Below are 24,692 nucleotides of genomic sequence, written 5' to 3'. Positions count from 1 at the left end.
TCCTACCTACTAACCTCATGCCACCTCCTTGACCTGCCCGTCTTCCCTGGACTGACCTATCCCCTCCCTACCTCCCCACCTATACTCTCCTCTCCACAAACTATCTTCTTTTCTCTCCATCTTCGGTCCGCCTCCCCCTCTCTCCCTATTTATTCCAGAACCCTCACCCCATCCCCCTCTCTGATGAAGGGTCTAGGCCCAAAACGTCAGCTTTTGTGCTCCTGAGATGCTGCTGGGCCTGCTGTGTTCATCCAGCCTCACATTTTATTATTCTTGAATGTTGATGGGACGTTGAAATGCAGGTAGATTATCATGATCACTTGTTGAAAATGGATAGCAGCTAGTAGTTCTCTTTCGTCTCAACTAGTGACCAGTAGGCAACGGTCAAACAGTACGTAACCCAGAGGTCACAAGCTCCCCTGAGACATGATGTTAGTTGAGCCTCATGAATAACTACCTGCAGATGAACTATCTGCAGATAAAGCATGGTATTAAATCTCACATATACTGCTCTCAACCGTTTTAATCGAAGTATTTATCACTCGTTGCATAGAAACAGATCACAAAACTGAAATGGCATATGCACAAATACCAGCGTAGAAGTTCTTTACAGTAGCATTTTGTTTAAAGTTGTATTTGTAAAATAAAAGGGTGAAATATTAACTTTCACAAATCATATTAACATGCTGTAGAAATCTGTGGAAGTGAGAAATTTGTTTTTTGATTCAATACATGTCTGACAAATGACAATTCAAAGAGATCTTTGTTTCAGCTGGAGTGGGTTGTGGAGTCAACCTCATCAGGGGCATTTAAGTGACTATTTGACAGGCATATGGGTGATAATACAAGATAGGGGTGGAGGTTAGATAGACCTGAGGTTTAGGGTAAAAGTTCAGCACAGCATCATGGGCTGAAGGGCCTGTACTGTTCTATGTTCTATGTATCTTATGCTGTATTCAAATAAGTAAAGTCAGTCAGTGACATTCTGTAACTTCCTTTTCCAGGGGTAGGAGTGGAAGAATCAGAGTGTTTCTTTGAAAATTGGCTTGATGTGTCTGTCCAAGGGTCATCTGGAGGAAAAAATACAAGTGTCAGTACTAAATCTATCATTGCTGATACACATGTAAACTGTAGATTTAACTGTACGTAAACTTTGTTTAACAAACTAGCCCACTCAATAAACTGACAAAAATTACACACCAGGTGTTTACTGTATTCTCATCATCTCTGTGATGTCTGGTGAGGGTGCAAGTGAGAAGGCTCCCTGCCAGTAAGTTTGAGTTAAGGCGAAGTTGCATCATTACTGAAGTTATTTATGCTGTAAATGAAGGAGAACAGTAATGTGTATATCCCATGCATTATGTTCCTGTTATTGAGTGTGTGTTTTTTGTGTGTGTGGACCTATTGATCAACTGGAATTTTTGATTATTCAGCCCATTCCTGGTACCACGGGTACTGTTTAACAAAAGGTTTGCTGTCTTAGTATATTTCTCTATTTAGTCACTGCCACTATTAATGTTAAGTTATAGCGTGGTCTTTGCAGAATCTGCACAGTGCATTCCTGCTGGATAAATGATGCACTACATCTGTCTGATGCCATTGCTTCTCAACGACACCATCTTAGCAGCTGTTTTTGTTACCAATAATGTTTTCATCATTAGAATACTTGGAAAATATTCAGAAGTGCTGTATGACTCTACTGCTCACTTGCAGCAGTGATAACACTTAATGTGAGGTCATGTTTTTCCCCATTTGATGTTCTATTATCAACAATGTATCTCACAACTAATGGGCATATTTCATTGAAACCTGGTCTGTACAGGTATGGTCCAAGGAAGAACTGATTAGTTTTTGACAGATCTAGATTTATTTCTCTATTTTTTAAAAACATCAGTTAAAATTTGTTGTATAGGCAAATGATCATCTTTCTAGAATATTGTTGATTGATTTAGAATGTTGTGGATTGTGACAGCCCTGATAGTAGAATTTTTCATAACTATCAAAATATGAGCAGAATTTTCAGAGCAGATTATCAAATTGGCCTGAAGCTTTCTCAGTGAGATGGAAGCTTTTAATAAAAGGATTTATTTTGTCGGCCTTGCATTTACAAAGAATCAGTCAAGTGGAGAAATGTCTCAAAGAAAAGCTGTGTAATTGTAGAGTCATGGATGTTTGTTGCACAGGAGGAGGCCGTGCGGTCTGTCGTTACTGCACTACTCAACAAAGATCTGTCTACATTGAACTCACATGGCATTTATTTCCTTTTTGATTGTTTGACCCATAGCCCTGGAGCCTACAGCAACACAAGTGATTATCTAAATACTGCTTAAATATTCAGACACTTTCTGAATCAGCCACACTTTCAGTCAGTGAGTTCATGTCAACTAATGGAAAAAGCAGCTTCCAGTTATCCTTTCTATGCCCTTCAAAATCTTAAACACCTTTTACCAGGTCCCCTTGTCTGCTCCAATCTTGTCATCAGTCAGATGGGCAGGTCAGTGGCAGATTGATATAGCCTGAAGAAGGAATAAGATAAGAGAGTACTTAATGTGGCAAAGCCTGTCGTGCCCGATGGAGGTCAGCTACAGCAGTCAGCAGTGAAGTCCACTGGCAAGGATGGGCGGGTTTTAGCCCAGCGCAGGGAATACAAACCATCACGGGGGAAGCCTCGTTCAGAGTGTCTGCAAACTCGTGGCTTAGGAAAGGACTGTAATAGAACATAGAACAGAACAGAACAGTACAGCACAGAACAGGCCCTTCAGCCCACAATGTTGTGCCGACCATTGATCCTCATGTATGCACCCTCAAATTTCTGTGACCATATGCATGTCCAGCAGTCTCTTAAATGACCCCAATGACCTTGCTTCCACAACTGCTGCTGGCAACGCATTCCATGCTCTCACAACTCTCTGTGTAAAGAACCCGCCTCTGACATCCCCTCTATACTTTCCACCAACCAGCTTAAAACTATGACCCCTCATGTTAGCCATTTCTGCCCTGGGAAATAGTCTCTGGCTATCAACTCTATCTATGCCTCTCATTATCTTGTATACCTCAATTAGGTCCCCTCTCCTCCTCCTTTACTCCAATGAAAAGAGACCGAGCTCAGTCAACCTCTCTTCATAAGATAAGCCCTCCAGTCCAGGCAGCATCCTGGTAAACCTCTTCTGAACCCTCTCCAAAGCATCCACATCTTTCCTATAATAGGGCGCCCAGAACTGGACGCAGTATTCCAAGTGCGGTCTAACCAAAGTTTTATAGAGCTGCAACAAGATCTCATGACTCTTAAACTCAATCTCCCTGTTAATGAAAGCCAAAACACCATATGCTTTCTTAACAACCCTGTCCACTTGGGTGGCCATTTTAAGGGATCTATGTATCTGCACACCAAGATCCCTCTGTTCCTCCACACTGCCAAGAATCCTATCCTTAATCCTTTACTCAGCTTTCAAATTCGACCTTCCAAAATGCATCACCTCGCATTTATCCAGGTTGAACTCCATCTGCCACCTCTCAGCCCATCTCTGCATCCTGTCAATGTCCCGCTGCAGCCTACAACAGCCCTCTACACTGTCAACGACACCTCCGACCTTTGTGTCGTCTGCAAACTTGCTGACCCATCCTTCAATCCCCTCATCCAAGTCATTAATAAAAATTACAAACAGCAGAGGCCCAAGGACAGAGCCCTGTGGAACCCCACTCACCACTGACTTCCAGGCAGAATATTTTCCTTCTACTACCACTCGCTGTCTTCTGTTGGCCAGCCAATTCTGTATCCAAGCAGCTAAGTTCCCCTGTATCCCATTCCTCCTGACCTTCTGAATGAGCCTACCATGGGGAACCTTATCAAATGCCTTGCTGAAGTCCATATACATCACATCGACAGCTCGACCCTCATCAACTTTTCTAGTCACATCCTCAAAAAACTCGATAAGTTTTGTGAGACATGACCTACCCCTCACAAAGCCGTGTTGACTGTATTTGATCAAGCCATGCTCTTCCAGATGGTCGTAAATCCTATCCCTCAGAATCCTTTCTCACACCTTGCAGACGACAGACGTGAGACTTACTGGTCTGTAATTGCCGGAGATTTCCCTATTTCCTTTCTTGAAGAGAGGAATTACATTTGCCTCCCTCCAGTCCTCAGGTACGACTCCAGTGGAGAGTGATGTTTGAGTTTTTAAACTTTTGTTTTTATTCTTCTACTGTTATACTAAGAAGACTGTAGTGCTGAATTTTTTAACTTATTCATTTATTTTTATCACATGGAGCATGGAACGGTACAGCACAGTACAGGCCCTTCAGCCCACGATGTTGTGCCGAACTTTTACCCTAATCCTGTGGTCAATCTAACCTCCGCCCCTACCTTATACTATCATCCATGTGCTTGTCTAATAGCCGATGAAATGCCCCTATTGAGGCTGACTCCACTCCCCTCTCCGGCATTGCATTCCACTCCCCTACGACTCTGAGTAAAGAAGGATGGATAAATTTTCTACTTCTGCAACTAAAATTGCGTACCAAGGTACTTTGTACCTGAGATGGCACCGTCTAAGGCAACTTTGTACTCTTTTCTTTGTACTCTTGTACCCTGTATTGAATGCATGTGATAATAAAATCTCACTCTAATGCATAGCAGGACACTGGGAAGCTTAGAGGAGAAAAGGGACCCTGGAGTGCTTGTTCATGAATTCCTGAAGGGGTCAGGTCAGGCTAGTAAGGGTTGTTACAAAGACATATGGGACACCTCCCTTTATCAGTTGTGGCATAAATTGTAAGAGTGGGAAGGTCACTTTGGAGTTGTTTAAAAGTTTGGTTAGGCCACAGCTGGAGTCGTGTGTGGCATTTTGGTCACCACCCATTAGGAAGGATGTAATTGCACTGGAGGGAATGAAAAGGATGTTGCATGTGTTGGAGCATTTTAGCTGTGAAGAAAGACTGGAAAAAATCACATTATTTTCTGTGAAGCAGAGAAGGTTTGGTGGGTGAATGGAGGTCCTGACAGAGGCATATAAGATTATGAGAGGTATAGATGGGTTGAATAGAAAGCATTGTTCCCCTTAGTTAAAGCATCAATAACAATAGAGCATAATTTTAAAGAGAAAGACGGGAATATTGAGGAGGTTTGAGGAAAATCGTTTTCATCCAGAGTGTGGTGAAGGTCTGGAGCGCATTGCCTGGGCGGGAAGTTGAAACAGGAAACCTCACAACCTTTGAAAAGTACTTGGATGAGCAGTTGACATGTCGTAATATTTAAGAGAATGGTCTCGTGTGTAAAAATGCGACTAGTATATGTTGCAGTGTATTTTTAGAGGTACAGCCTTAGTGGGCCATAGGACCTCTTCTGTACTATATGATTCCATGACAACCCCCAGCCCAGGCAGCTGGTTTTTTCAGTCATCTCCAGGATTACACCCTTCATAGTGTGATCCCTTGCGTTGTTCGCCGTCCCAAGTTCATTAGCTCACACTTTTCCTGGTTGAGTTCAATTGCTGTGCTCAGCTGACCAGTCTGTTGATCTCCTCCTGAAGTTTATTCTTCCTGTCTGTCAACCAATTTTGGATCCAGTGTGCCACTTTGCCTTTGATCCCATGGCTGTTATTTACATGGCCATTCCATCGATATCCTCCTCACTAAATTAGCCATTCGCTAGCAATACAGTCATACATCCTGTGTTTAAGCCCAAATGATGAATTAACTTGACAAATTTCAAGGGTCCTTGTGGAAAGCCCTGCACAACCCCACTCAAAGCAAACATCCTGTCAAATAGATATCCCTCTACCATCAATCACCCTGTGCTCTCTGCCACAGCCAGTTTTGGCTCCAGTGTGCCTCTTTGCCTTTGATCCCATGGCTGTTGTTTTCTTGCTCAATCTGCCAAGGGGGACTTTACTAAGCCCACATCAAATGCATAATGTGACCTCATCTTAACAAATCCATAGTGTTTATCCCTGATTATTTCTTGCAAGTACATTCTACCCCTAAGAATGCCTCTTTATAGCTTCACCAGTGCTGAGATTATTCTGACTGGCCTTTAATTTCCTGGTCTGTTCCTCTCTCCGTTTATTAATAGTGGGACAATGTTAATAGTGTTTCATTACTTCACGTGTGATTGACAAGGGTTTGAAAATTGCTGCCAGCGGCCCAGATATCTCCTCCCTCACTTCCCCCGCTAGCTGGTATACGTTTCAGTTCGCCCTGTAGATGTATCCACTTTTAAAGTTGCTCAACCAGCTGCATCTCCCTGTATCTTAACCTCTGATGCTCCGAGGTCCTCTGCCCTGATATCTTACTTGCAGTGTCCTTTTCCATTGTAAAGATTGACACAAAATATTCATTGAGGACCGTGCCGATGTTTTCCAGGTCCACACAAAGATTACCTCTGTGAAATGAACGAGGAGCTATTAGAGAGGTTTGAGATTTACAATCAAGAAAGAAATTGACAAAATGACTTCCTTGGAGAATCAGACAACATACATTGTCCATTGTTGTAAACAAACAGAAGTTTTTGTTTCCACAGTTGTTTGCAAATAGCCAATCAAGATCATAAAAATAATGTTTTAAGATGATTTACAAAGCAAGGCAATTGAGGAAGATGTATTGGATGTATTGAACTCTCAACTACCTCCCTTAAGTTTAGGAATGTCAGTATTTTTCTTCTGGATAACTTTTGCAGATATCTTCAAACAAGTAGCTGAACCCACAGATTTATGTGACCAACGAAGCCTGAGCCTTTTGCTTCACGATGCAGTCCAGATCCCTCGGCAGCTGGGTGAGGTAGCTTCATTTGGAGGCAGCACCATTGAACCAAGTGTCCGCAGTTGCTTCCAACATGTAAGTGTGCTCTGCACCAATTCATAATGTCAAGCGGGTCTACTTGCCAGTATGAATTTTGAGCTCATTTTCGTTTTGTTCACCTGCACATCTGCCAATGTGGTATATCGTATCCATTGCACCCGGTGTGGCCTCCGCTACATTGGGGAAACCAAGCAGAGGCTTAGGAACCACTTTGCAGAACACCTCCGCTTGGTTCGCAACAAACAACTGCACCTCCCAGTCGCGAACCATTTCAACTACCCCTCTCATTCCTCAGACGACATGTCCATCATGGGCCTCCTGCAGTGCCACAATGATGCCACCCGAAGGTTGCTGGAACAGCAACTCATATTCCGCTTGGAAACCCTGCAGCCCAATGGTATCAATGTGGACTTCACAAGCTTCAAAATCTCCCCTTCCCCCACTGCATCCCAAAACCAGCCCAGTTCTTCCCCTCCCCCAACTGCATCTCAAAACCAGCCCAGCCTGTTTCTGCTTCCCTAACTTGTTCTTCCTCCCACCCATCCCTTCCTCCCATCTCAAGCTGCACCTCCTTTTCCTACCTACTAACCTCATCCCACCTCCTTGACCTGTCTGTCTTCCCTGGACTGACCTATCCCCTCCCTACCTCCCCACCTGTACACTCCTGTCTACCTATCTTCTTTTTTATCCATCTTCGGTCCGCCTCCCCCTCTCTCCTTATTTATTCCAGTTCCCTCTCCCCATGCCCCTCTCTGATGAAGGGTCTAGGCCCGAAACGTCAGCTTTTGTGCTCCTGAGATGCTGCTTGGCCTGCTGTGTTCATCCAGCTCCACACTTTGTTATCTTGCACTATTGATATGGACTGGTTTGTCACTAGAATTTATTACCCAGGCAAAGTGTGTCACGACTTCAGTTGATCTGAGCTCTTAACAGCAGGTGGAGCCTCAAGTTAATGCCTCTTCTGAATGCTGGCATCTCCGACAATCCAAATTCCTCAGTACTTCATTGAAGTATTACCCTAAAAATTATGCTTAAATATAAATTACAGCTTGAAGCCATAACCTTCTAATTTATTGTTGAGAGCTCTACTAGTTTATAACAGAACTAGAACAGACCTGGAATGGATACGGGATGGTTTTCTTGAGCAATATGTTGAGGAACCAACTGGAAAGCAGTGCATCTAAGACTGGGTGCTGTGTAATGAGAAGGGAATCATTGCCAATCTAGCTGTGCAAGATTTCTTCGAGATGAGTGGCCGCAACATGATAGAATTTTTTCAATCAAGATGGAGAGTGTGAGAGTTGACTTGGAGACCAGGGTGCTGCATCTTAATAATGAAAGCTGAAGATATGAGGCATGAAATTAGCCTTGATAGATCACAAAGAGTTGCTTAAAGGGATGACAGTGGATAGGCAATGGCAAACATTTAAGGAGCACGTGGGCGGACTACAACAACTGTTTATTCCTGTCTGGCATGAAAGCAAAATGGGTAAGAGGACCAATCCATGACTTAACAAAGGCAATTAGCGATAGTATCTGATCCATGGAAACAACATTTGAGGATTGGCAGCATAGTAGAATTTAGCAAAGAAGGACCAAGGGATTGATTAAGAAGGGGTAAATGCAGTAAAGTAAGCATACAGGGAACATAAAGACTGACAGAGTTTCTATAGATACGTGAAGAGAAAGAGACTGGTAAAGACAAATGTTAGGAAGGGGGTTGACCAGTCAAGGGAAGACAGACAGGTCAAGGAGGCAGGGCTGACGCTGGTAGGTAGGAGGTGGGGTGGGGTTAGGGTGTAACCCTAACCCGAACTCTCACCCTAATCTCCACCCCACCTCCTACCTACCAGCATCATCCCCTCCTCCTTGACCTGTCTGTCTTCCCTTGACTGATGAACCTCCATCATAACTCCCCAACAACACTCACCTTTACTGGCTCCAGCACCGCCTCTTTGATCTGTCTCCACCTATCTTCTCCTCTATCCATCTTCTATCCACCTCCCCTTCTCTCTTTATTTATTTCAGAATCCCGTTCCCCTCCCCCATTTCTGAAAAAGGGCCCAAACCCGAAACGTCATCTTTCCTGCTCCTCTGATACCGCTTGGCCAGCTGTGTTCATCCGGCTCCACACCTTGTTATTCTCAGATTCTCCAGCATTGGCAGTTCCTCCCGTCTCTGAAATGGTCTGTTGGCCTTCGTTCCGAGAGGTTTCGAGTACAGAAGCCAGAATGTGGTGTTGCAGTTACGCAGCACCTTGGTGAAGCCGCACCTAAAATAGTGTGTGCAGTTTTGTGCTCCTTTTCTGCGGAAGGATGCTGTTGCTCTCATAGTTTATCAGTGCAGCGCATGTTTATCAGCCTGTTTCCCGGAATGGCAGGTCTGATGTATGATCAGAGATTGACTCGGTTAGGATTGTTCTCGCTGGAATTCAAATGAATGAGGTGACTTATAAAATTCGAACAGGACTGGACAGGATAGATGCAGTTCCCAGTGGTGGGTGTGTCCAGAACCAGGGGTCACAGTATGAGGATTCAGGATAGACGATTTCGGAGGTATTTCTTCACCCAAAGAATGGTGAGTCCGTGGAAATCATTACCAAAGCAAGCAGTTCATGTCAAAACATTGAACGTATTCAAGATATGGCTAGATATAACACTTGGGGTGAATGGGATCAAGTGTTATGGAGAGAAAGCAGGATTAGGCTGTTGAGTTGGATGATCAGTCATGATCATGAAGAATGGTGGAGCAGGCTCAAAGAGCCATTTGGCCTCCTCCCTCCTCCTAGCTTCCATGTTTACAATAGTCACTCTCTGAAATGCAAAGCTTGAGCAATTGTGCAACTTTGAACTGGGTGCTGGTAGTTTGGTCAGTAACGAAGTTAGGTAAGGCTCGGCAGGACAGTGCTCATTGTTGTTTCTAACATTTTCACCGTGCAGGACTTAGTCCTTGCTCTGCTTCAAGCGAAGAAGTGAGCTAATTGGAGATATCTACAACTTGTTAAGGTTCCAAAGGTTTAAAGTGATGTGGGGATGTGTGGTATTGCTCATAAAGTACATCATGAAGATAAATAAGATAAAAGATAAAAGAATGACGAGAGTAAGATGAGGGCCAATCAAGGACAGTAGTGGGAAGTTGTGTGTGGAGTCAGAGGAGATAGGGGAAGCACTAATTGAATATTTTTTGACAGTATTCACTCTGGAAAACGACAATGTTGTCGAGGAGAATACTGAGATACAGGCTACTCGACTAGCGTTTTGTACAGTCACGGGATTTATAGGGATTGACTTCCGGAGCCATGATGTCATGCTCCAACTGTACAAAATGCTAGTGCAGCCTCATTTGGAATATTGCGTGCAGTTCTGGTCGCCCCATGACAGGAAGGATGTTGAAGCATTGGAAAAGGTGCAGAGGAGATTTACCAGGATGCAGCCTGGTCTGGAGCACAGGCCCTATGAAGAAAGGCTGAGAGACTTGGGTCTGTTCTCATTGGAGAAAAGGAGGCTAAGGGGGGATTTAATAGAGACATATAAGATGATCAGAAAATTAGATATTGTGGACAGTGAGAGTCTTTTTCAGAGGATGATGATTTCAGCTTGTACAAGGGGGCATAGCTACAAATTGAGGGGTGATAGATTTAAGACAGATGTCAGAGGCAGGTTCTTTACTCAGAGAGTGCTATGGGCGTGGAATGCCCCGCATGCCAAAGTAGTTAACTCAGCCACATTAGGGGCATTTCAACAGTCCTTGGATAAGCATATGGATAATGATGGGATTGTGTCAGGGGAGGGGCTTAGATTAGTTCACAGGTCGGCGCAACGTCGAGGGCCGAAGGGCCTGTTCTGTGCCGTATTGTTCTATGTTCTATGTTCTATAATGGATATCACAAGTAGATGACTGATGTGTATACTGTGCATTGTCAAATGGTTCAAATTTTAGAACTGAAAAGTGCCTGGTCTACCTCAAATTGCCATGGAAAACCAAAGCTTCTCAAAAGTTTGAGCTTAAGCAAGTAATTCATGCTGCTGCTGTATAGTGGTTATGTGAATGGTATTTTCCCCTAGCAGGATGCTGTTGTCAGTCCAAAAATAATCCTCATTGCATTGACCAACATTGTCTATGAAATTTGCAGCCAGTATTATGCCAGACATATAGGTCATATATGATAATGATTGGCCGACTGAAAACTGCTTGTTTGTAATGAGCAGAGCACACCGCACCGGCACGTGTGAGATGCTTTCTCTTTTCCACAACCAAGGACCCCAACATGGTTCGCAGAACTTTCACTTTGATCCATTTCACAAAATTCGGCCCTCATCCATTCCACCTATCCCAGAATCATAAATTCTCCTTATTCTCAGCTTGTCCCTCCATCAACCTCTGCGTTCAGCAGATTATCTTCCAGCATCTTCACCAGTATCCCCTTTCAGCATTCCAAAGTGACCATTTCCTCAGTCACCAAGCAAGGTCCCAAATACACTTGTAAAGTGAAACAGCGATTTACCCGTACTTCATCTGTTCAAACATACAGGTATATTCAATTTTTCCAGTGTTTTCTCTGCAAAGGGGAAATGATACATTGATTAGGTGATTATCCTGCGGTACACCCTCATTCAGTCCACAAGAGTGGACTTGTCAACCACACGACATGTTTTTCTTCTCGTATAAATTATTCCAATTGTTTGAAATATCATGTTCTTGCGTTTGTTCCATTGGGTGTAAGACAAAACTGCTTTGGTAATAAAAGTCTCTCTGAAATGAAAGACACAAATGTAAGGTATTTCCGGCTGGTAGACAGGAGGTCGGAAAACTCCCAAAAATTCTCAAGGGAATGCTTGTGATGAGGTGGAGGGTAGAAGAAATTATGTTACGAAACATTATTTTTTGCAAAAGCTTGGTAACACAATGGTAATTTTTTTTAAAAAAATCAAAGGTTGTGTCCAGAAGAGGTGTGAATAGCTACATAGGCATCTGAATGCAAAAAGGGATACAGGAGCAAGATGGAAGCGTAGGTTCTGATCTAAATTGGTTGAACTTAATATTGGACCAGAAGGCTAGAAAGTGACAAGACAGATGATGAAGTCTTGTTCCTCAAACTTGTATTAAGGTTGTTGACTAATTGATTGATTTATTGTCACGTGTACCAAAGTAGAGTGAAAATCTTTATTTATGAGTGGTACAGGCAGATCATAGTAAGCGAAGGATATACAGATGAAAATGACAGAGGCATGCAGGTTACATTGAACAGAGCATGCGCTCAGTGAGATCAATGTTAGCAAGATCAGCGTTATTTCAGGCTAGAGAGTCTATTTATCAGTCTGATAACAACTGGGAAGAAGCTGTTCCTAAAACTGTTGGTGTGCATGTGTTCAGGCTTCTGTACCTGGTGCCTGATGGAAGAGGATGTAGGAGATCATTACGTAGGTGCGATGGGTCTTTGGTGATGCTGGCTACCTTTCCGCAGCAGTGAGCCATGTAAATGGAGTCCTTGGATGAGAGGTTGGCTTCCGTGATGATCTGGGCTGTGCACACCCGCTTCTGTAGTTTCTCACAGTCCTGGGCAGAATAGTTGCCATACCAGGCCATTATACACTTGGACAATGTGCTTTTAATGGTGCATCTGTAGAAATTGGTCAGGCCAAATTTCCTGAGCCGCCCGAGGAAGGAGAGGCATTGTTGTGCCGCCTTGACCAACGTATTTTCGTGGAAAGTCCAGGACGGGTTGTTGATTATCGTCATACCGGGGAACTTGACACGCTCCACCCTCTCAACCTCAGTTCCATTGATATACATCAGGGCGTGTTCTCCTCCTGTCTTTTGAAATCAGTGATCAGTTCTTTAGTTTTGCCGACATCGAGAGAGAGGTTGTTCTCTGCACCACGTCACCAAACCCTTTGCCTCCCTTCTGTATTTTGATTCATTGTTAGATATCCATCCCACTGCAGTGGTGTCGTCAGTTAACTTGCAGATGGCGTTAATTTGGAATTTGGCAACACAGTCATGGGTGCACAAGGAGTGCAGTAGGGGGCTGAGGAAACATCCTTAGAGGGCACTAGTGTTATTGTGGAGGAGGGGCAGTTACCTATCTTCACTGTGGTTTTGGGTCAGAAAGTTAAGGATCCAGTAGCAGAGGGCAGAGCAGAAACCTAGGTCATAGAGTTTTGAGATCAGTCTGGAGGGGATAATAGTGTTGAAGGTGGAGCTGCAGTCAATGAGCAGGATTCCTACATAGCTCATTGTGCACATTTCTGCCAACGACATCGGTAGAAAGAGGGTTCACTGAATCCCTACAGTGTAGAAACATTCAGCCCAACAGGTCCACACCTACCCCTGCAAGGCTAACAAACCTGGTAGCTATGGACAATTTAGTGTGGTCAATCCACCTAATTTGCACATCTTTGGACTGTGGTAGGAAACTGGAGCACCTAGCGAAAACCCTCACAGACATGGGGAGAATGTGTAAACGAAGAGTCACCCAAGGGTGGAATTGAGCCCAGGTCCCTGGTACTGTGAGGCAGTAGTGCCAACCACTGCACCACCTTGTTGCCCTTGAGACTTTCTCCAAGGCTACCCTTGTGTCTTAAGGGACTCTTTTCCCCCCATTCTCACTAACACATTTATTATGTCGTACAATCCCGTAGCAGCAATATCTTTTAGAGTGTGGGAAGAAATGGGAGTAACTGGAGGAAACTCAAACAGTCATGGGGAGAATGCGCAAACTCCACACAGACAGTTGTCCACAACTGGAATCGATCCTGGGGCCCTGTCACTGTAAGGCAGTGGTGCTAACCACTCAGCCACTGTGCTGTGGCATTTAGGTCCTGCAAAATGAGTACAAGAACTAGAATGATGAATATTCAACCTTTCGCACAAAAAGTTGGTCAGAGCTAGGACTCATACTAATCACTGTAACACTGTTTCTGAGACAACAAGGTGGAGAGCTGGATGGACACAGCAGGACAAGCAGCATCAGAGGAGTAGGAAAGCTGATGTTTCTGAAGAAGGGTCTAGGCCCGAAACGTCAGCTTTCCTACTCCTCTGATGCTGCTTGGCCTGCTGTGTTCATCCAGTTGTACACCTCGTTAACTCCGATTCTCCAGCATGTGCAGTTCCTGCTATCTCTCCAGAACACTTTTTGTTTTGTTCACAGCAATGACAGAACACAGTTTGAGAGAAAATAATGCAGCCATATACACAACATTGATGAAAGATACTTTCTCATTTCCAAATGTTAAGGAAAGCGTTGTATGAAAATTATATTCTGTCACAGAATTTGGACACACTCTGGTTTCTTCCTGTGTTGCCTAAAACGTATGCCATGTTTTTCGACCTTTGATTTCTCAGCATTTCTTCTTCTTTTGTAATGTAGTGCTGGAGGGAAACCATAATCCCAGATTGTAAGTGCTTTGAGGTTCAACATTGTCTGAGAACCCCCTCACTGTCTCTGAATACCCAAACTGATCAATAATAATCATCCTAATTGTCTGTCTTGACCTTACTGCAGCATTGCTTATTGTGTCACTGGCGGGTGACAGATCACATTGACATTTCACATCATGAAAGTAGCTGCATGAATATTTGTATTCTTGGTTCTACATTAGTGAGTTTTTGTTGCAACGTTTTGGTCTGGAAGTAAGAGGCATCTCAAAGAATGTGCTATCTGTGCTTTTGTGGAATCTGCTTTTGTACTTTGACTTTGGGTTAAGCAATGTAACATGTCCTTGCTGATTTTCCATATTTAATTCAATTAGAATTTCATTGACTCTAGGTTTTACTCTTGAAATATGATGAATGAGCAGAAGGCTATTCAGTCCATTGAGTCTGCCACTCAATGAGATCATAAAATACTGATATTCCTCGATACCACTTTCCTGCCGTTTCCCTATAGCGTTTCATTCCCATACTGTTAAAAATACTCCAGTCTGAGCATCTTAACTTTTGTACATCCCTCTGCAGGCAGTCTGGCAGTCTCATCACTTGTCTTCCATACCTATTTTTGTGTTTTCTGTAAGCTCAGTAATAGTACATTCACTTTCATCACTATGTCATTAATATTTATTCGCAACAAGAATGGCCGTGGCATTGATCCGTATGGCAGTTCACTTTTTACAGCTTGCCAACCTGGAAATGACTCCCCCTGTACCAAATGTCTGTTCTCTATTATTTGGTCAATCCCCTATCCATGTTAATATATTTCCCCAAAACTATGTGGTCTTATTAAAAGTCTTATCTGCTTGAAGTGTGATTATTTTTACAAATACCTTTTTGAATGTCACACCCTTTTATTTGTACTACTTGTAATCTCCTCATGGAATTCTTATAAATCTGTCATGCACAATTTCCTGTTTATCAAGCCGTAGTGACTGTGATTGTATTACGTATTTTAAGTGCTCTGCAATTACATCTTTTCTGATAGGCTCTTGCATTTTCCAATAACAGACATTAAGCTAACTGGCCAGTAGTTATCTTTTTTGTCTCCTTTCCTTTCTAAAATAAAGGTACTAGTCATAGCATCCCTGCAGCATGAGAGCAGGCCACTTGGCCCATTGTGTCCAAACTGACTCTCGGAAGAGCATGGCACCCAGATTCAACCAGCTGCCCAGCCCCTGCAACCTTGCATTTCCCATGGCTAATCCACCTAATCTGTGCATGTTTGGATTGTGGGAAGAGACCGGAGCAGCTCGAAGAAACCCACACAGACACGGGGATAAGGTGCAGATTCCTCACAGAAAATCACCTGTGGATGGGATTGAATCCAGGTCCCTGCCACTGTGAAACAGCATGCTACTCACTGAGCCACCATACTGCCCTGTGGGGCACTGGGACTTTTTGAAAAGCCAAGGATACTGGAGAGATTGTGATCAGTGCATCAACTATCACTATAGCTATTACTTTTAATATCCTGGGATGCAGCACTTCGGGCCCAGGGGACCTAATGGTCTTTAACCCAGTTAGTTTCCCTCATATCTTTTCTTTAGGGATAGTTGCTGTTTTATATCCTGTCCTATCATTTGCCCTTTGATTATGCAGGAATTTTGGAACACTGTCAGTGTCTTTTACTGTGACTGTATTCATTTGTGGGACATGTGTGTCACTGCCTGGCCAGTATTTCTTGCCCATCCTGAGTTGCCTCTTGAGAAGGTGATGGTGAGCTGCCTTCTTGAACCACTGCATTCTTCCTGCTGTGGGTTGACCCACAGCGCTATTAGGGAGGGAATTCCGGGATTTTGAGGGGAAGGAATGGCAATGTATTTCCAAGTCAAGATGGTGAGGGACTTGGAGGCGGTGGTGTTCCCATATGTCTGCTGCCCTTGTCCTTCTGGATGGAAGTGGTCTTGGGTTTAGAAGGTGCTGTCTGAGGAGCATTGGTGAATTTTTGCAGTGCATCTTGTAGTTAGTACCCACCGCTGCTACTGAGCATTGCAGATGGAGGGAGTGGATACTTGTAGATGTTGTACTGGCTGCTTTGTCCTGGATGGTGTCAAGCTTCTTGAGTGTTGATGGAGCTGCACTCATCCAGGCAAGTGGGGAGTGTTCCATCGCACTCCTGACTTGTGCCTTTTAGATGGCGGACAGGCTTTGAGGAGTCAGGGGGTGAGTTATTTGATGTGATATTCCCAGCATCTGGCCTCCTCATGTGGCCACTATCTTAATGTGATGACCAGTTGAGTTTCTGGTCAATGGTAACGCCCAGCTGACAGTGAGGGATTCATTGATGGTAACACTCTTGAATGTCAAGAGATGGTCAGAGCCTGGCATTTGTGTGGCGCAAATGTCACTTGGCACTTGTCAGCCCAAGCCTGGATATTGTCCGGATCTTGTTGCACGTGAACTTGGACTGCTTCAGTGTCTGAGAAGTCAAATGGTGCTGAACATTGTGCAAACATCAGCGAACATCCCCACTTCTGACCTTATGATGGCGGGAAGGTCATTGATGAAGTAGCCGAAGATGGTTGGGCCGAGGACACTACCCTGAGGAACTCCTGCAGAGATCTTCTGGAGCTGAAATGATTGACTGCCAGCAACCACAACCACCTTCCCATGTGTCAGGTATAACTCCAACCACCGGTGAGTTTGCCTGTGAAACCCATTGATTCCCATTTTGCTAGGGCACCTTGATGCCACACTCGGTCAGATGCAGCCTTGATGTGAAGGGTTGTCGCTCTCACTTCAGCTCTGGAATTCAGCTCTTTTGTCCACGTTTGAACCAAGGCTGTGATGGGGTCAGGAGCTGAGTGGCCACGGCAGAACCCAAACTGGGCGTAACTGAGTAGGTTATTTCTGAGCAGGTGCTGCCTGATAGCACTGTTGATCACACCTTCCATCACTTTACTGATGATTGAGAGTAGACTAATGGAGCAGTAATTGGCTGGCCTGGTTTTGTCCTGCTTTTTCTGTACAGGACATACTTGGGCAATTTTCTACATTGTCAGGTAGATACCAGTGTTGAAACAAACTAGAACAGCTTGGCTCAGGCAGCAGCAAGTTCTGGAGCACAAATCTTCAGTACTGTTGCTGGAATGTTGCCAGGACCCATAGCCTTTGCAGTATCCAGTGTCCCTAACCATTTCTTGATATCACATGGAGTGAATTGAATTGACAGAAGACTGGTATCTGCAATAGTGGGGATCACTGGAGGAGGCCGAGTTTGATCACCCATTCAGCGCTTGTGGCTAAAGATTTCTGCAAATGCTTCAGCCTCATGTTTTGCACTGATGTGCTTGGTTCTTCCATCGTTGAGGATGGGGACATTTGTGGTGCCTCCTCCTCCTCCAGTGAGTTGTTTAATTGTCCATTGCCATTCATGACTGGATGTGGCAGGGCTGCAGAACTTACATCAGATCCATGGTGAGATTGATTAGCTCTGCCTATCACTTGCTGCTTTCGCTATTTGGCATGCAAGTAGTCCTGTTTGGTGGCTTCACCAAGTTGATTCCTCATCTTCAGGTAAGCCTGGTGCTGCTCCTGGCATGCCCTCCTGCACTCTCCATTAAACCAGGATTGATGGTAACGGTTGAGTGAGGGACATACTGAGCCACGAAGGTTGTAGATTGTGCTAGAGTTCAATTCTGCTGCTGTTGATGGCCCACAGCACCTCATGGATGCCCAGCCTTGAGTTGCTAGATCTATGTGAAGTCTGTCCCATTTACTGCAGTGATAGTGCCACACACATGATGGAGGTTGTTCTCAATGTGATGGCGGGACGTTGTTCCACAAGGACTGTGCGATGGTCACTCTTACTGATACTGACATGGACAGATGCAACTGCAGCTGGCAGATTAGTAAGGATGAGGTCAAGTATGTTTTTCCCTCTTGTTGGCTCCCTCACCACGTGCCGCAAACCCAGTCTGGCAGCTGTGTCCTTTAGGATCTGACCAGCTCGATCAGTAGCACTGGTGCTGAGCTACTCTTAGCAGTGGATATTGAAATCCCCCACCCAGAATACATTTTGTGCCCTTGCCATCCTCAGTGCTTCCTCTAAGTGTTGTTCAACATTGCAGAGTACTGATTCAGCAGCTGAGGGAGGACGGTACGTGGTAATCGGCAAGAGCTTTCCTTGGCCATGTTTAACTTGAAGCCATGAGGCTTCATGGGGTCCAGAGTCAATGCTGAGGCCTCCTAGAGCAACACTGTCCTGACTGTACACCACTGTGCCACCACCTCTGCTGGGTCTGTCCTGCCGGTGAGAGAGGACATATCCAGGGATGGTGATGGTGATGGTGGAGTCTGGGACATTGTGTGAAAGATATTATGACTGTGTCAGACTGTTGATTAACTAATCTGTGAGACAGTTCTCCCAATTTTGGCACGAACCCCAAGATGTTAGTGAGGAGGACTTTGCATGGTCGACAGGGCAGTTTCTGCCATTGTCTTTTCTGGTGCCTAGGTCAATGCTGTGTGATTTATCCAGTTTCATTTCTTTGAGTCTAAGTAGTGGTTGGTCCAACTGAGTGGCTTGCGAGGCCATTTTAGAGGGCAGTTGAGAGTCAAGCTCATTGCTGTGGTCTGGAGTCATATGTGGGCCAGACCAGGTGAGGTTGGCAGATTTCCTCCCTTGAAGGACATTAGTGACAATGGATTCATGGTGATCGGTAGATTCTTAAGTCCAGACTTCTTTTAAAAATTAAACTTCCACCATCGAACCCAGGTCCCCAGAACATTTTCTGGGTTTCTGGATTAATAGGTTAATGATAATACCAGTAGGCCTTGAGGACTCATGCAAAGAATTTATTTAACTCTTCAGCCATTTCCTGGTTCCCCAATATTATTTCTCCAACCTCATTCTCTTAGGGGCTTGTATTAACTTTGGCCTGTCCTCCTTTCTATATATTTAACAAAGTTCCAGTTGCCTGTCCTGATATTATTTGCAAGTCCATCCTCAAAGTTTACCTAATCCCCTTCTTTTTTTGGTTGTTTTCTGCCTTTTAAGAATTTCTCGATCCTCTGGCTTGTGATTAATCTTTGCAACATTATATCTATTCTTTCTTTCCATTTGATAAAAGGATCCCTTTGCCTTGTCACGTAGGATAATACGATACAATGTTTTGTTTGTCTTTTCTTGCAATACAGAGTTTTTATAGAACATTACAGCATAGTACAGGCCCTTCGGACCTTGATGTTGTGCTGACCTGTCATACTGATCTTAAGCCCATCTAACCTACACTATTCCATGTGCGTCCATATGCTTGTCCAATGACGACTTAAATGCTCCTAAAGTTGGCGAATCTACCACCGTTGCAGGCAAAGCGTTCCATTCCCTTACTACTCTCTGAGTAAAGAAACTACCTCTGACATCTGTCCTATATCTTTCACCCCTCAATTTAAAGCTGTGCCCCCTCGTGCTCGCTGTCACCATCCTAGGAAAAAGGCTCTCCCTATCCACCCTATCTAACCCTCTGATTATTTGATATGTTTCAATTAAGTCACCTCTCAACCTTCTTCTCTCTAATGAAAACAGCCTCAAGTCCCTCAGCCTTTCCTCGTAAGACCTTCCCTCCATACCACGCAACCTCCTCGTAAATCTGCTCTGCACCCTTTCCAAAGCTTCCACATCCTTCTTATAATGCGGTGACCAGAAATGTACACAATACTCCAAGTGCGGCCACACCAGAGTTTTGTACAGCTCCACCATAACCTCTTGGTTCCGGAACTCGATCCCTCTATTAATAAAAGCTAAAACACTGTATGCCTTCTTAACAGCCCTGTCAACCTGGGTGGCAACTTTCAAGGATCTGTGTATATGGACACCGAGATCTCTCTGCTCATCTACACTGCTAAGAATCTTACCATTAGCCCTGTACTTTGCCTTCCGGTTACTCCTACCAAAGTGCATCACCTCACACTTGTCTGCATTAAACTCCATTTGCCACCTCTCAGCCCAGCTCTGCAGCTTATCTATGTCTCTCTGCAACCTACAGCATCCTTCATCACTATCCACAACTCCACCGACCATAGTGTCATCTGCAAATTTACTAACCCATCCTTCTGCGCCCTCATCCAGGTCATTTATAAAAATGACAAACAGCAGTGGACCCAACACCGACCCTTGCGGTACACCACTAGTAACTGGTCTCCAGGATGAACATTTCCCATCAACTACCACCTTCTGTCTTCTTTCAGCAAGCCAATTTCCAATCCAAACTGCTATATCTCCCACAATTCCCTTCCTCCACATTTTGTACAATAGCCTATTGTGGGGAACCTTATCGAACCTTGCCGAAATCCATATACACCACATCAAACGGTTTACTCTCATCTACCTGTTTGGTCACCTTCTCAAAGAACTCAATAAGGTTTCTGAGGCACGACCTTCCCTTCATAAAATCACATAATACACCAACTTTGGATGCTTGTATGCTTGCTTGTTTGCTGATCAAAATTAAATAAGTGAAACAATTGCACTGAGGTCACCAATCAGCCAGCACATGACCCTTCCTGTGCATTGGCTGCATGGTTACAAGGAGGAAGAATCAAGTGTCTGGTTCAGCTCAGTGAGACAGAAGCTGTATATTTTGGAAGTTTTGGATTTGACCTTTGAACAGGACAGTTCCATTTATGTATCTAAGTTATATTTATTCACTGTTTCACAGTGGAAGGACACAGTGGAAGGATGGCAAAATGGTCAACTCAAGGATGAATCTTGGGGATGTTTACTAATAATTGCACAGTGTTTAGCATCAACAGCAAGATGTCGATAATACTCGGGCTTGAACTGATGAGTGCCAAATAATGTTTGCACCACAGAGGTGCCAGGCAATGATCATCTCTAACAAGAGAGAATCTCACCATCTTCCTTTGTTGAGTTTCAACACTGAAATTCTGTTATCAACTTCATGGGCGTTACTACTGACTTGAACCTGCATGAGATAAGCCATATAAATACTGTGGCTACAAGAGCACGTCTGGGAATCATGTGGTTAGTATCTCCTCTCGTTTCTCCCCAAAGCTTGTCCATCTCTGACAAGGCAAAGTTGGGAGTGTGATGGAATATGATTGCCTGGATGCCGCAGCTCCAGTAACACTCAAGAAGCTTGATGCCATCCATGCTTGATTGGCACCATTTCCATCACCTCAACATTGATGTTTGTCTACTGCTGATAGACAATGGGGGCATTGTGTACCATCTACAAAATGCACTGCAATAACTCATCTGACAGCAGTTCCCACTGGAAAAACAAGGGTAGTTCACCTGTATTGGGTACGTGTGACTGCAATAAATCAAATAAATCAGATCAAATGCTGGGCCAGAATCCTGGCCATCCCTATCTATCAGCCTTGTGCAGGGTATCTATCCCAGATGAACACTTGCGGTCCATGAAGTTAGTTCAGTGCCTTTGCAACAGTGATAATGTGTGACCAATGTATGCTGGCCTTGCGCAGGACCAACATAGAGCCATACAAATGATATAAACCAGAAGGGAGCCATTCAGCCATCTTTGTCCATACTGACCCATAGACATCTGATGCCTTTTTTAATCCCAAATTGTTACAAACGTACATGGACCTGCAGCACTTAAAGTGCAGATCCAGGTACTTCTTAAAAGAGTTTAGAATCTCTTAGTCCAACACCAATTCAGGCAGCAAATTCCTGACACCCATCACCCTCTGCATAAAACGGATTTTCCCACATCCCCTCTAACCCTTCTGCCACTTAGCTTGACTCTGTAACTGCTGATTTTTGAATTCTCTGCCAAGGGAAGCAGCTTCCTCCTGTCTACACTAACTCTACCCTATCTCTGCCCTTCACTGTTTTGTATACCTCAATCATGTCATCCCTCAGACTTTTCTGTTCCAAGGAAAACAGCCTCATATTTACAATTCTCCAGCTTTGGCAATATTTGAGTAAATCTTTTCTGCACTGTCTCCAGAGTTATTATATACTTCCTGGATTGTGATGAACACAACTGCACACACTACTCCAGTTGTGGCATCATCAGTATCTTGTACAGTTTTATCATGATGTCCTTACTTTGGTAATCTACACTTTTCCCAATGAGGCAAAGCATTCCCTGTGCCTTCATCAGAACATTACTGACCTGTAGTGCTACCTTTAGGAACCTGTTCACTTCCATGCTTAGATCCCCCACTTCATCTACCCCTCTCAGTATGTTCCTATTTATTGTGTATTCCCTTTATGTCCTCATGAAAAGCAATGCATCACACTTGTCAGAGTTGTGCTCCATCTGTTGCTTTCCTGCCTTCTCCGCCAACCCATCTAATATCATTTTGGAACTTGGAGCTATCCTCTGTCCTAGCCACCTTACATCCAATTTTTCAGTTGTCTGCCAATTTACCAATTGTGCCCCCCATGTTCAAGTCTGAATCGTTCATCTATAAAATAAATTAAAGGGGCCCCAAAATCAAGCCCTGTGAAACACCAATGGAAATTGCTTTCTGTTCATAAGCACAGCCATGAACAATTACCCTTGTTTCCTGCCACTAAGCCGATTAGTCAACACATTACTCCGTATCCCATGACCCATGAGCTTTCACTTTTTTGCACTTCTCAGGTGGGACGTTATCAATTGCTTTGCTAAAATCCATGTCGACAAATTCATTGCGCAACCCTCATCGATCCTCCTTGCCACTTTCTTAAAGAATTCAACTAAATTTGTAAGTAATGACCTTACCTTGACAAAGCCGTGCTGACTATCCATGACTAGTCCATGCCTTTCTCAGTTAGTTTATTTGATCTCTCAGATCGATTTTAAAATTTTCCCACCACTAACGTAAGACAAGCAGGCTTTTAATTGTTTGGCATTTCCTTCGTACCCTTTATAAACAATGGAACCACATTTATATTCCTTCTCTAATTGATTTAAAACAAAATTTGCCCTGAGGATGATTAGTTTAGTCTTGCATGTGCTGGTGCTACCCTCCTAATGGAGGAAGGGGGACTTTTCATCCAAATTCCCTACTTGTTTCCTTTGTTTTAATTTTCTTTTCTTGTAAATATTTCACCCAGTTCCCTTTTAAGTGAAGCACTAGATTTTGCTTGAATAATCACTTGCAGTAAAAGCATTCCCTATTCCATTATATGGAAACTTTTCCTCTAACTTTCCCATCATTGTTGTGTGAACAAATCCTGGCCTGAATCACAAGAAACAAACTGTGTCTCTTCAGAATTTTTTTTTGTTTGTTAGGGGTCTTATCTCATGAAAAAACAAAAATCAAGCTCTGTTTTTCTGAAACTGGAACAGCAACATTAGAAGCTGCAAGTTCTTCAGTATGTTTGGGAGATCTAGAGTGAATTGTCCCGGAAACCAGATGTTCCACAACATGGTTCTGTGCTCGTGACCATTGGCCTTGAGATTGGTCTCATCTGTCCAGTATTGGAGAATCAGCCTTTGCCTGCTAGAATAGACCAATCATAAAGTCACCAATTGTAAGAGATGCAGTGTTTACCTTCCCTGCATTTGACCTTACTATTGAAATTTTTTTTACAATTATGTGGCTTCTGTCAGATTCTAGTAACTATTTGGAGCCACAGGTGAGAGCTGGTGAAGGTGAGGATGAACCCAGCATGAGCTGCTCAAAAAAAAAGTGAATCAAACAATTTTTTTTGCCCTCTCTCTTAGTCACTCCAAATCCTCTTGAAGCATCTTTGTATCTTCCTCTCAATTCTCATTTCCAACCAGTGATGTGATTTGTCAGTCACGGTGTTTTTCTGTAAATATGCCCATCTTCATCCTTTGTCCCCATCCACAGATTAGCACATTTAATATGAAGAACATAATATGAAAAACATATAGACCACATCAGATGAATTTCCCTCTTCAATACTTCTGATATCTGATAAATAGAGGCCTTCTAATGGGCATTAACATGTTGTGTCAGCATTGCTTGACTGTTGCTTAAGGTTGCGGTGGTAATTAGTCTTTCTGCATTAAATGTACTTTCAATATTAGAAACTTAAGTGATTGACTACTTCATTGGAACCTAATACAATTATCAGTGTTTTTTTTTGACAGTGCTGATTGATTGGATTTACTAAATGGAAATGTACAGTGTTGCTTTCAAATGGTGATAATTTCTCAATGGAATTTCACGTGCAGGCACTCAGACATGAACTAATGGATAAGGAGGAGACAATCATAACTGCTTTGGATTCAGCCCATAGAAGGGCCAGAGGAGCCGCGCTGACACCTTCATGTTTAAACAGGTCAGCCACTTCATCTATTGCAGGAACAACCACTTTTCTGCAGAACACTTGGCTTTATAGAGGAGTAAGATTTTAGAAATAAAGTAATGCTAAGCTGGAGAGTGAGAAATAATGCAGGGACTCGTATGTTATTTAAAGAAACATGTTACAGCGCATGACAGAAGATTCTGTGACAGTTACTTAGAATTGTTTGTTGTGGGAACAATTGAAAATGTTTCCACTCACCTAGTGA

General features: G+C 43.6%; 1 long non-coding RNA gene across 1 annotated transcript; it reads left to right on the top strand.

Moving 5' to 3' along the window:
* The first annotated feature begins 1,003 nt into the window (after nucleotides 1-1,003).
* LOC132208501 (uncharacterized) lies at nucleotides 1,004-24,460 on the top strand. Its single transcript, XR_009444615.1, has 3 exons — nucleotides 1,004-1,090; nucleotides 6,677-6,834; nucleotides 24,354-24,460. It is a non-coding gene; the product is annotated as an uncharacterized LOC132208501 (long non-coding RNA).
* The last annotated feature ends 232 nt before the right edge of the window (nucleotides 24,461-24,692 follow it).

The sequence above is a fragment of the Stegostoma tigrinum genome, unplaced genomic scaffold (assembly GCF_030684315.1).
Source record: "Stegostoma tigrinum isolate sSteTig4 unplaced genomic scaffold, sSteTig4.hap1 scaffold_427, whole genome shotgun sequence".
Classification (NCBI taxonomy): Eukaryota; Metazoa; Chordata; class Chondrichthyes; order Orectolobiformes; family Stegostomatidae; genus Stegostoma; species Stegostoma tigrinum.
Note: the sequence above shows the minus strand (reverse complement) of the source record. Positions and strands in the feature narration are given on the sequence as shown.